This window comes from Cherax quadricarinatus, chromosome 41 (assembly GCF_038502225.1).
Source record: "Cherax quadricarinatus isolate ZL_2023a chromosome 41, ASM3850222v1, whole genome shotgun sequence".
Lineage (NCBI taxonomy): Eukaryota > Metazoa > Arthropoda > Malacostraca > Decapoda > Parastacidae > Cherax > Cherax quadricarinatus.
The window spans coordinates 26,300,754-26,315,627 of record NC_091332.1 but is presented as its reverse complement, the minus strand read 5'-3'; positions in this window follow the sequence as shown (position 1 = coordinate 26,315,627).

Sequence of the window (14,874 nt, the reverse complement as noted above, 5' to 3'; positions counted from 1 at the left end):
ACAAACCAACGGATAACTCGTCCTGCTGGAATAAGAACCGTGTCGGTGTAGCAGGACATCGAAATGAGATGGTGAATGGAGGAAATAAGGAGTATCAATCACCCACAGTTAAGTAACCTTTCTAGTTATAGCAGACTGATACTGGCCAGTTATGTATGTTTTAATTGGATAGGTTATGGGTGATCCAACCACATCAAGTGACCACCAGAGAATATCTGGTAAGTGGTGGGATTATATATCCATGTGTAACCTACCCCCCCCCCTTCATTCAGTTAAACTAATATAATCTATACAGTCCACAATTAATTAGTAGTGCCATACTTGAGGGTGATACCCAATTTATACTGGTCTCGGATAGATATGGATAAGATTGTGAGGGTTGAGGGGCCACCTGCAGTGACCAGAGGTGGTTAAGTTTTCTCACATGTCTACACGGGTGACTACGGTAAACAATATAGTTGTTGTCTCCCAAGGAGATTACTCGTATGCATGTAATGTTGAGGTATATACAAGTAATCACCCCTATAAAATTTTCCATATATATATATATATATATATATATATATATATATATATATATATATATATATATATATATATATATATTATATATATATATATCGTGCCGAATATGTAAAACTGGTCAATTAGTAAGAACTCATTTAAAATTATGTCCTTTCTGAAATTTTCTCTTATACGTTTAAAGGTATATTTTTTTCATTAATGTTAATGTAAAAATTTTTAATTTTGCACCTAAAGAATCTTAGAAAACTTACCTAACCTTATTAAAGCAAGAGCAATTTATTTTAGCCTAACCCAACTAAATATATTTTAAATACGTTTACAATAATTTAGTGCTAAACAAACACAATCAAATATATTTTTTTCGTTAGGTTCAGAATGATTTTGGCGAAATTATTGCATACACAAATTTTCACTTGTCCTATATGGCAAGATGAGCATTGCTATTTAAGCCAAGATCGCAAGTTCTGCCTATTCGGCACGACATTTTATATATATATATATATATATATATTATATATATTTTTTTTTTTTATTATCACACCGGCCGACTCCCACCAAGGCAGGGTGGCCCGAAAAAGAAAAACTTTCACCATCATTCACTCCATCACTGTCTTGCCAGAAGGGTGCTTTACACTACAGTTTTTAAACTGCAACATTAACACCCCTCCTTCAGAGTGCAGGCACTGTACTTCCCATCTCCAGGACTCAAGTCCGGCCTGCCGGTTTCCCTGAATCCCTTCATAAATGTTACTTTGCTCACACTCCAACAGCACGTCAAGTATTAAAAACCATTTGTCTCCATTCACTCCTATCAAACACGCTCACGCATGCCTGCTGGAAGTCCAAGCCCCTCGCACACAAAACCTCCTTTACCCCCTCCCTCCAACCCTTCCTAGGCCGACCCCTACCCCGCCTTCCTTCCACTACGGACTGATACACTCTTGAAGTCATTCTGTTTCGCTCCATTCTCTCTACATGTCCGAACCACCTCAACAACCCTTCCTCAGCCCTCTGGACAACAGTTTTGGTAATCCCGCACCTCCTCCTAACTTCCAAACTACGAATTCTCTGCATTATATTCACACCACACATTGCCCTCAGACATGACATCTCCACTGCCTCCAGCCTTCTCCTCGCTGCAACATTCATCACCCACGCTTCACACCCATATAGGAGCGTTGGTAAAACTATACTCTCATACATTCCCCTCTTTGCCTCCAAGGACAAAGTTCTTTGTCTCCACAGACTCCTAAGTGCACCACTCACTCTTTTTCCCTCATCAATTCTATGATTCACCTCATCTTTCATAGACCCATCCGCTGACACGTCCACTCCCAAATATCTGAATACGTTCACCTCCTCCATACTCTCTCCCTCCAATCTGATATTCAATCTTTCATCACCTAATCTTTTTGTTATCCTCATAACCTTACTCTTTCCTGTATTCACCTTTAATTTTCTTCTTTTGCACACCCTACCAAATTCATCCACCAATCTCTGCAACTTCTCTTCAGAATCTCCCAAGAGCACAGTGTCATCAGCAAAGAGCAGCTGTGACAACTCCCACTTTGTGTGTGATTCTTTATCTTTTAACTCCACGCCTCTTGCCAAGACCCTCGCATTTACTTCTCTTACAACCCCATCTATAAATATATTAAACAACCACGGTGACATCACACATCCTTGTCTAAGGCCTACTTTTACTGGGAAAAAATTTCCCTCTTTCCTACATACTCTAACTTGAGCCTCATATATATATATATATATATATATATATATATATATATTATATATATATATATATATACTCAGGGCCGGATTACCACATAGGCAAACTAGGCATTTGCCTAGAGCCCCGCGCATTTGAGGGCCCCACGGTCCAAGGGGTTCAGGGGCTCATCCAAGACTGCACACATGGTGCAAGTGCAAAGGGGTCCCTACCTAAAAAGTTCAAGTGTTTGGAGAGTAAAATTGATTTTTAAAAATTAATCAAAACAAAAATAAATAATGAAATAAAATAAAATAAAAACAAATAAACCTAACCATAGATGGCAACACTCAACATGCCTTTGTTTACATCAGAACAGCTGTGTTTTCCCGCTAATGGGTGAGTATGGGAGATTCCTCTCCAATTTTCTGTAGTAATTACACGTTATCTAGACTTGTACTGTGACAAATTAACTGAAGTGTTGTTGATAGACATTGATGTGTATGGATAAATGTTTGTTTTCGCCTCTAAATGTTAAGGGAGGTACCTGATAGGGTTACTTGACCAGTAAAGATGCATGAACCAGTAAAGACGCATTTTTGGTAAAAATACTATAAAGAAAAACCTAAAAACGCAAACTGACTTCCGTTTGTAGGTTTTAAAAGCACTTTGTCCTGTCTTTAAGTCTATCATTTCAATAACAGATCTCAATTGATTGATGTTCTACATCACTTCCGTCGCAAATGCTTAGTTTTCAAGTTGCGACGGAAGTGATGTAGAACATCAATTAATTTACTACATATTTCCCCAGAAACACATAAGCCACATCAGAAAATCGTTGGTTGGGTGAAACTGAAAATTGTCCCTGCATTCTTTAATTCTCATGTCCTTATCTATGGTGGTAGGCCATATATCATGCAAAACATAATGATTAGTTTAGTTATGAAAATGGTAATATAAATACCATTGTGCATTGTTCTTGGACTCGGTATGATTTCTGTTTAAGTAAATTGGAGATCAAGGAGGATGAATTAGTAAAATATTCGTAGCCCAAATCACTAACCTAATCTATGGTAAAAGTTCTGTATATGACTCCTTTCTGGTAACGTTTTGAATTTTTAGAAGCGCAGCCAGAGGAAAGGGGGCTACAAGGGCCATGTCCCCCCAATTGACAGAAAAAAAAAAATTAATAATTAAAAAATTAATAATAATTGATAATGAAAAATTTGTATTTGCATGATTACAGACAGTGATACATCCTCATTATGGCATCTCGTGAACGTGATGTTGGACGTTCTTATGCGAGTGGGTCACAGAAAAGAAAGAAGAAAATTCAAGAAGAACAGAAAAAGAAAGATGTAGGAAGCTGCAGAAAGATCACAGACATGCTCACGAAAACAGTTTCTGATGTTACCAGTACAGTTGAATCTGCAGATACGTCAGATCATACAGGAAGCCCTCCCTCCATTATTTCTCAGCCAGCATCTACTTCTTTTGTGTCTCCTCTCAATGTCTCAACGGACATTTCATCCACAGGATTTGTCTTAAAAGATCCTGCCTCATGGCCAAATGTAATCCCAGATTCTCTACGTAATGCTTTCATTGCAGAAAATTTCAGTCAAACTCTGAACATTGACTTTAGGAAATCAGCAAGGATTTATGATGATGGAAGTCGTCGTTGTTTAAAGTCATCTATGTTTTATAGGAAGCTTGCAAATTCAGAAACTGTGAAAAGATCATGGATGGTATACTCTGAAAGCTCAGGAAAAGTGTACTGTTCAGCATGCAAGCTATTTTCTACCAAAGAAAATACCTTCACACAGGGGTTCAATGACTGGAAAAATTCCAAGCGTTTCGAGGAACATGAAAACAGCACCACTCACAGGAGCTGCATTTTAGCCAGTGTATTTCGTGCACAGAAAAAAGGCTTATTGGATTCTCATTTGGAAAATCAAACTGAAAAAGAGCGCACTTATTGGAGAAAATTTCTAGAAAGAGTTGTTGCTGTTGTAAAATTCTTAGCTCTAAGAGGACTTGCTTTCCGTGGAGAAAATGAGGTTTTTGGTTCGGAAAACAATGGCAATTTCCTAGGGATCATAGAACTGTTAGCACAATTCGATCCATTCTTAGCAAATCATGTGTCACGCCTTGGGAATGCAGGAAGAGGCACTGTATCTTACATGTCATCTACTATATGCAATGAATTTATTGAACTGATGACTAAGAAGGTCCTCAATAACATAGCAGCTGTGAAAACTGCAAAATACTTTGCAGTAAGTGTAGATTCAACACCAGATATTTCACATACATCAGTTGACATTCATTGTTCGCTTTGTCGACTCCAGTGGTAAGCCTGTAGAGCACTTTATAAAATTCATTCCTCTTTCAGGCCATGATGGAGAAACAATGATGAATGTAGTACTGGATACTCTGCTTGAACATGATCTCTCTATTATGGATTGCCGTGGCCAGAGCTACGACAATGCAAGTAACATGTCGGGTAAATATAATGGATTGCAAGCCCGTATCAAGCAAATCAACCCACTTGCTGAATATGTGCCCTGCTCAGCACATTCTCGTAATCTTGTTGGGTCATGTGCTGCGGAGTGTTGTGTCGCTGCAGTTTCATTTTTTGAACTTTTACAAGCACTCTTTAATTTTTTCTCTGCTTCAACGCATCGGTGGAGTATATTCAAGTCAACCATTCATGGAGATGTCATCAAATCATTATCAACAAGGTGGTCAGCGCAGCATGATGCAACACATGCTTTGAAAGACAGCTTTGCTGAAATACGTTATGATTTGATCCAAATAGCAGAGGATGAAGACCAGACAGCAACTACAAGAAGCGAAGCAGCCAGCTTAGCATCAAAATTGGAAGATTTTGAATTGGCCTTACTCTGTGTGCTTTGGGACTGTATACTGGAACGGTTAAATGCCACGAACAAGACACTTCAGAAAATTGAAATTGAAATGGCTACTTGTGCTAACCTCTATGCAGGCTTAGTGGAATTTGTAAGCTCACTTCGCAATGATGAAGCTTTTGAAATGTTTGAAGAGAAAGCTAAACTGCTGGTGAAAGACTACAGTTACCGGGCTGATCATCAGCGGTCAAGGAAGAGGAAACACAATTTAGAAGAGCCAGACAATGAAATTGTGTTGCTACCAATGCAGAAATGTAAGACAGCTACATACTTCGTCATTCTGGATTCACTGATTACAGAATTGGTGAAATGAAAAGAAATCTACCAGAATGCTCCCTCAGCTGCTTTGAAACATTTAAGAAATGCAGGTATCTCAGAAACCTTCCCTAATGTTGACATAGTGTATCGCCTTTACCTAACACTTCCAGCTACTAACTGTGAAGGAGAACGTTCATTTTCTGTTTTGAAAAGAGTGAAAAACCAGCTCCGTTCAACAATGAGCCAAGACAAATTGTGTAACCTAGCCTTGTTGACCATTGAGTCTGATCTAACAAGAAATATTGATTTTCAGAATATAATTGATGATTTTGCCAATATGAAATCCAGAAAAAAGTTTAATAAGTGCCTGTGAATATAAACAATTCTTTACTTTCTTGAGTTTATATGATTTGATAGTCTTATGCATGATGCAATGATAACAATAATGGTCAGTGATTTATAAAGGGAATAATAGTGCTGTAGTGGTTATGCTGAATATAATAGGTACATGATGTCACTACTTTAATAGCCTAATCTAGTAATACTATGCTGTCTTGAGTTTATTCTCTTTAAAAATGCATGATTTAACAAGATAGTTATAATGGCTGTTGTTAAATGGTTTTGGTTGTCTTGATATACTTTCCCTATTAAATTTAATCTAAATAGCCAGAATGTATTTAATTAGACCTTAAACAGGCTCACACCGACGCCCCTTCCCCACCCCCAAGCTGGAAGGGGTCGCTTCGCTTACCCGTAACTCAATGGGCCCCGCCAATCTGAATAGCCTAGGGCCCGGAGACTTCTTAATCCGGCCCTGTATATATATATATATGTATATATATATATATATATATATATATATATATATATATATATATATAATATATATATATATCCCTCACATAGAAGCTTATAAAGACGTTTCGGTTCAGCTTGAACCATTTACAAGTCACACTAACCAGTGACAGGTCACACTAACACGACGTGTGTTAGTGTGACCTGTCACTGGTACAAGTCAGACCGAAACATCGTCATAAGTTCCTCTCTCCTCAGTGCCGGTTATTTGTGTATTGTTTCACTCACGGTATTGTGCCTTTTTGCTCTTTAATTCTTGAACATTGTCTCAAATGCACATATATATTATGGGCATGTTTAAGGTACATCATGTAGATTTAACAAAGAATAACCAATATAGTAAGAAAAAATGTGACTCATTTCCACTGAGGTCTATATAAATAAAAAGATTAGTTGGCCCTTCGTGGCCGATAATAACCAATAATAGCCAATAATAACCCAACAAAAAGCTGCAGTAAGAATAATCACTAAATCCCATCCCACTCTTCAAAGATCTAAACTTACTCCCAGTTCAGTACATCCACACTTACTACTGTGCAATCTATATCTACAGGGCCTTAAACTCTAATATCAACCTTGACCTAAAACGCTTTCTTGATAGTTGTGACAGAACCCACAGGCATAACACCAGACACAAACATCTCTACGACATTCCCCGTGTCCGACTAAACCTTTACAAAAATTCAATGTATGTCAAAGGCCCTAAAATCTGGAATACCCTACCTGAGAACTCTAGAACTGCAGACACATTCATCACCTTCAAAACTACCATTAGAAAACATCTTATCTCCCTGATACACCCCGTCAACTAACTACACGAATACCACCTGGTGGTTCACACTTACACTCGCTCACTCATTTGACCATAAACAGAAATATTAATCTCAGTCTTAAAATAATGAATCCTGTGATACTCCAATACTGAAACTATATACTGTGCCAAAACAAAAGCATTCACATTGCTAAACTCACAAACTAGTATTTAGTCACTTAGCCACAATACCAACTTACCTCATAATTTGTAATATTTTACAATTAAGAATAAAACTAAGTATGCCCGAAATGCCTAGCCATGCTAAGCGTTCTAGTGGTACACTCTGTAATCACAATTTTACTACATGTAAACCAAACAATAACCAAATTTCTGTAAACTCAGCATTGTAATCCTTATAGAGAATAAAATTTGAATTTGAATTTGAATTGATTAAAGAAACATTTTCCTTCACAGAAGAGAGTGAACCAGCGTGATCCCCAGCGACTGTCTTCTTGCTTCACCAAATTATTCTTTCAACTCCTGATGACTTGTTTTTTTTCCCTGCCCATATTCTATTGCATGTTTTTTTTCTTCACTGTTTTCACAAACCCCAGTACTTGTGTTGCATGCTTGCGGTACTTACTTGCAGTAATTGTGTTGCAGGTCTGTAGTACTTGTGTTGCAGGTCTGTATTACCTGTATTGCAGGTCTACAGTACCTGTGTTTCAGGCCTACAGTACTGGGTTGCAGGTCTACGGTTCTTGTGTTTCAAGCCTACTGTGGAAAATATTGTATATTATCCGAAATATAGTGTATTTTTCCATGTAAATTAGTGAAATACATTGTAGTTAGTAAAAATTAATTTGAAAATAAAGAAGGGAACCAGCGACGGAGTAGCGTCGCATGGGGAAGAGACGCCATGTTATAACCGGGCAAGACAAACTTGAGTGAAAATCGGAAAGAATATTTCGCAGTTCTGGAGGTTAGATGTGATTGAAACCTCTCAAATAGGAGCAGAAATTGCCAGAGTTACCGTCCTACAGAATGTGAGAAATCAACGACGGGCAGGACTCCGAAATTAGATGGGAAAAGGCATAAGAATTACCCCATCTCTCATATGAGTAATGTCTATTATGTTGAAATTCTGGCCAGTAGTTTCTTCATATTTAGGCAGGGGGTTGTGGATGACACACCAAGTAATCTCCAGACAAAATTGGTGAGTGCTAGTAATATAAATTCCCCTTCTGACATATAAACATGTATATGTATTCATTAATTAAATTAATTCAAAATACAGTCCACAGTCACTTGTTCTATCTAGGCTGGAATATTGCTGCACACTAACAGCACCTTTCAAGGCAGGTGAAATTGCCGACCTAGAAAATGTACAGAGAACTTTCACGGCGCGCATAACGGAGATAAAACACCTCAATTACTGGGAGCGCTTGAGGTTTCTAAACCTGTATTCCCTGGAACGCAGGAGGGAGAGATACATGATTATATACACCTGGAAAATCCTAGAGGGACTAGTACCGAACTTGCACACGAAAATCACTCACTACGAAAGCAAAAGACTTGGCAGACGATGCACCATCCCCCCAATGAAAAGCAGGGATGTCACTAGCACGTTAAGAGACCATACAATAAGTGTCAGGGGCCCGAGACTGTTCAACTGCCTCCCAGCACACATAAGGGGGATTACCAACAGACCCCTGGCAGTCTTCAAGCTGGCACTGGACTAGCACCTAAAGTCAGTTCCTGATCAGCCGGGCTGTGGCTCGTACGTTGGTTTGCGTGCAGCCAGCAGCAACAGCCTGGTTGATCAGGCTCTGATCCACCAGGAGGCCTGGTCACAGACCGGGCCTTGGGGGCGTTGACCCCCGGAAATCTCTCCAGGTAAACTCCAGGTATAATTTATGTTAATAATTTTACCAGAAATACTGGTGGTGTTTATTTCATTTGAAGTTAATATAGGTCCAGAGTGACTTGTGGAAGTGTGAGATTAATAGGGTGAAATTTTCTGGTTCCTACATGTCTATAACACTTGATAAGGAATAATTATCTTTGTTTCAAATTACTGGTATGTATCTTATAAGGTTCATCCAGGTACAGTGGAACCTCGGCTTATGAATTTAATCCATTCCGTGGACTTATTCGTATCCTGATTTGTTCGCATACTGGGTCAATTTTCCTCATTTAAATTAATTGATATGCAATTAATTCGTTCCAGCTGAAGTTCTGCTCGAAGGAGGCATGACAAAATAACACCAATTTCAACTCTGCGGCTTATTTATTTGTTACAGTTCATCTAATATGACATAATAAACAATATAAATAACATAGAAACCCTGATATACACTCTAAAATGAATAACATATGTCATTACATGGATGGCGGAGGGAGGAGAATTGTGGTAAGACTGAGTAAGACTGCGGCTGCAGCCGCAGCAAGCAGCAACAAGGCTGCTCCTATATCTTGCCGTCCCCTGGGCCTATCCGAACTCCAGTGATGGCCAAATTTGCAAGTACTGCTGCAACAACATGCAAGTAAACTATAGTGACATAAAAACTGACGGTGACGACAACGAAATGGACTAAATATGACAGAAGAGGGACCGGCATTCAAGTACCAGACCTGCTGCCAGACGTGAACCAGACACGAGACGTTTTCCACTAAATGAAATAACTGACCTCCATATCAACTGCACCAGTGTTTAACGGGAAGACAACATGGCAGAAAACCTGATCAACTAAATCTCCAAGGAAATGACAGGTCTGTAGGACTTTTTTCGTCAGTGCCAAACGAGGGAAAGATTTGAGCCTTTAAACATGGCTGACCGGCATTCAAACAGCAGCTACTGCCAGACGTACAACTAGCGAAGTGAAATTCTCATCTTTGCTGACGTTCATCTGTTGACAGTAGCATCATATCTGTACCACCAACATATCACCTGTACCAGTGTTAACGAGAGGGAAACACAGGAGACATCGTCAAATCAACAGTACAAAACTCCAAGGTATAGGACGGTTATCCCTCAGTGCCAGTCGTGGGAAAGAAGTGAATAGTTAAATAGTCAAGGTTAATGTTTTAGTAGCTGTCCTATATTCAGCTGAACAGTGTACAGTGAGAGAATCATAGCAGAAAAAGCCAAATATATCTATAAACTCAAGGAAAGTCAGGTGGCGTTACTCCCCTCAGTGTTTTAAAAATGGCTGAGTCAGCAGACCAGGTCAGGAGACAACAACACGACACAACCCCTGATAAATGGAATTGAGGGGGATTTGGAAGGATAAAACCATTGATTAAACCTTTCTGGTCTACCAGAATGGAAAGGAGTTAGAAGTTAATTGGTGAAGCCAGACTGGGAAGTGAGGTGGGTAGGGGAGTGTGTAATAAGGGGTTAACTGTAAGGGTTTTGTGAAGTTAAGGGTAAAGTGAGCAGTGAAGAGGGTTTTGAAGAGGAAATTTTACTAGTAATTCAGTGTGATTGCTAAAGCAGATACTAAGTGTACTAGGGACTGGAAAAGAGAAATAAATATTATTGTATATGAGTAAAAGAGCGAAGAGTGAAAATGGCAGGCATTAGAGGGGTACAGGCTGCCATAATTATATTTATATTTCTTCCTCAATTCCATGAAGAAAGAAATCAGTCATGGGGGTTGGAAAAGGTGAATGGAGTAACAGCGCCCTGGACAGTAAAAGCCCAACAGTTGCCATCCTACCAGAAAAGTAAACCTCACTATCGCTGCAAGGTATGGCAACACCGCATACCCAAACAAAAACAGTGGCACACAGCTCTTATTGTAGCGCTCTTAAGTGGTGATATCCAAATTAATCCAGGACCTCAAACTATTGTGCAGAGGCAAAACAGACAGATAAATGACGGCGATAATGACGGTCTAGTAGCTAGGGATGATAATCTTAACTCCATATGTAATGCATACATAGGTCAATGTGAGACAATACAGCCATTATTATCTCAAACACTACCAAACAGATGCATACACTGTACTAAAGTACGCATGAAAAACAGAAAAGGCACCTTATGTAAAATGTGTAAGGGGTGGGTGCATAATGGATGTACAATTATAGCAACGGTGCCAGAATTCATTTTGTGTGTAACAAATGCACTTTGGCACAGTTACCCTTTAGCAGTGATGACATTGATTTACCTAATTTTAATACAAATGACCTTGGTTAGGCCTCATTTAGATTATGCTGCACAGTTTTGGTCACCTTATTACAGAATGGATATAAATTCTCTGGAAAATGTACAAAGGAGGATGACAAAGTTGATCCCATGTATCAGAAACCTTCCCTATGAGGATAGACTAAGGGCCCTGAATCTGCACTCTCTAGAAAGACGTAGAATTAGGGGGGATATGATTGAGGTGTATAAATGGAAGACAGGAATAAATAAAGGGGATGTAAATAGTGTGCTGAAAATATCTAGCCTAGACAGGACTCGCAGCAATGGTTTTAAGTTGGAAAAATTCAGATTCAGGAAGGATATAGGAAAGTACTGGTTTGGTAATAGAGTTGTGGATGAGTGGAACAAACTCCCAAGTACCGTTATAGAGGCCAGAACGTTGTGTAGCTTTAAAAATAGGTTGGATAAATACATGAGTGGATGTGGGTGGGTGTGAGTTAGACCTGATAGCTTGTGCTACCAGGTCGGTTGCCGTGTTCCTCCCTTAAGTCAATGTGACCTGACCTGACTAGGTTGGGTGCATTGGCTTAAGCCGGTAGGAGACTTGGACCTGCCTCGCATGGGCCAGTAGGCCTTCTGCAGTGTTCCTTCGTTCTTATGTTCTTATGTTCTTATGATTGTTTTATGAAAACAGGCCTTCACTTTATTTATGTCAATGCAAGATCACTTCTTCCTAAATTGGCAGAGATTAGGATTCTAGCTAACAAAATTAGGGCGGCAGTTATAACCATCTCTGAATCTTGGTTGGATGATACGGTGACTGACGACGAGGTCAAAATAGAAGGTTACAATATAAAACGCTTAGATAGGAATAGAAAGGGTGGTGGAGTATGTGCCTACATTAGAAATGACTTAGCTTACAACCCAAGACCTGATTTAAATAACAATAAACTGGAGATTCTATGGTTTGAAGTGCTGCTTCCCAAGACCAAACCCATCTTAGTAGGAACTAGTTACCGCCCTCCTACCCAGGACCAGTTCTTAGAAGACTTTTCCAGAGTCTTGTCCGGAGTTGAAAGCAATTGCAAAACAATAATACTGGGCGACTTCAATATCTGTTTTCAGCAACAAAATAACGGGCTATGCAAAAGGTATAAGCAAATTCTAGGATTAAATAGCTACACCCAACTAATTAATAAACCAACCCGGATCACACAGTTCTCAGCCACCCTAATTGACCACATACTTTGCAACCGCGCTGAGAACTTTAGTCAGTCAGGCGTCATTACCACAGGTCTTAGTGATCATTTCATCATTTACTGCACCAGGAAAATCACTAGGGATAGGATAGGCCTACACAGGACAATAAAAATGAGGTCAACTAGAAACTACAGTAAAGAAACACTGGTAAATAGGCTACACAATTGTGACTGGACAGAGATAACAAGTTGCACGGACGTAAACGATGTCTGGGAAAAATTCAAAACAATGTTCACTACCATTCTTAATAATATTGCACCAGTTAAAGAGGTTAGGATTAAACGAAGAACTGAACCCTGGATGACTACTGAGATATTAGATAATATGAAATTCAGAGACCAGCTGCTAAAAAGATTTAAAGCAAACAGACAGGATATTGCAGCACTAAATGAATTCCAAAGGGTGAGGAACAGAGTACAGAGGCTTATAAAAGGAGCAAAGGCAAAGCACTATTGCTCAAAAATTGAAGAGTATAAGCATAACCCCAGAAATCTCTGGCAACAACTAAAACAGTTGGGGTATAGCCATAAGCCAGTAGATAGGTCTAACATAGTACTCACTATCGATAATGAGGTATGCCACGAAACATCTAAGGTGGCAAATTGCTTTAATTCCTACTACACATCTGTTGCATCAACACTAGTAAGTAAACTACCAGCTGCATCAAATACCTTTAACACAGACTCTGATAAGTTTCAAACATACTATACCAATAAAGGGGTAACCCCAAATAGTTGTCAACTAGTAAGTGTATCTCACGACTTCATTCAAAAAGAACTAAGCAGGTTAAACCCAACTAAGAGCACAGACCCTGATAACATCCCGTCTAAGTTCCTAAAAGATGGTGCTTCTGAACTGTCAATCCCTATTGCTCACATAATAAATCTATCAATCACCACTAATACCGTACCGGAGGGGTTCAAGGAGGCCAGAGTTACTCCTATCTTCAAGAAAAATAATAGGTCTGATGTAAGCAACTATAGACCTGTTAGTATACTCAGTATAATATCTAAAATTCTGGAGAGGGCGGTGTATTCTCAAGTAGTTAAGTACCTTAATGACAACAGCATTCTCCATAGCTATCAATCGGGCTTTAGAAGATCCTACTCAACCGATACCTCCCTTATTAATCTGATGGATTACCTGAGAACTGAAATGTCAAAAGGGAACCTCATAGGTATGGTAACCTTAGACCTGCAAAAGGCCTTCGATACTGTCAACCACAATATATTATGTAAGAAACTTCAAGCTATCGGTATAGGTTCTGTAGACTGGTTTAAGTCCTACCTTAGCAACAGGAGACAAATAGTCAAAATCAACAAAACGGAATCAGAACCCCTGCCGATAACATGTGGAGTTCCCCAAGGTAGTATTCTGGGTCCCTTACTATTCTTATGTTATGTCAATGATATGCCTATCAGTGTCAAGTGCAAACTCCTACTGTATGCAGATGACAGTGCTCTGTTAGTGACAGGTAAAGACCCACAAGATATTGCTAATGTTTTAACACTGGAACTGGAGTCCTGCAGCAAATGGTTAGTAGACAACAAACTATCATTACACCAAGGGAAAACTGAAGCCATTCTCTTTGGAACGAAACATAAACTGAGAAGGGTAAATAATTTTAATGTTCAGTGTAATGGGGAGTCCATCACTTTGGTTTCATCAGTAAAATATCTGGGAATCCCCTTTGACCCATGCATGTCAGGAGAATTGATAGGGAACAGTGTAGTAAAGAAAGCGAATGCCAGACTGAAGTTCCTGTATAGACAAGCACAGTGTCTACCTACTGAGGCTCGCAGGACCCTATGTCTAGCCCTTATACAATGCCATATGGATTACGCTTGCTCTTCTTGGTACTCTGCCTTGACAAAAAAAACTGAAAGATAGACTGCAAATCACCCAGAACAAAATCGTAAGATTCATCCTGGGCCTGGGACCAAGAGAACATGTAGGCCAGGATGAATTACAGCAGTTGGATATGCTGAATGTTGAAGACAGAGTAAAACAACTGAAGCTAAATCACGTTTATAAAATTGCTCACGAACAGTGTCCAGAATATCTTGCTGTCAATTTTGTCAAGGTTGGGAACCAAAGCAATCATAGTACTAGGGGGAGAGAGCACAACTTTGTAGTACCCACAGTCAGTGGCCAGGCGTCAAACACCTTTTATTGTACAGCAATAAAGGAATGGAACAGACTACCAGCACATGCCAAAGCCAGTCATAGCTTGAACCAGTTCAAGAAGACTGCCAAAAAGTGTCTGATGAATGAAGCTACAGAATGGGAGGGGAATGATTTTCTATTTTTTAGCTAAAATACGTGTAAATTTTACCTTATCCCTAGTAATGACCCTCGTATTGTAGATAGTCTTAATGACCCTCGTGTAGTAGATAGTCTTTTTAGTATGATAATAAGATGTTATCTTCATTGTAGAATA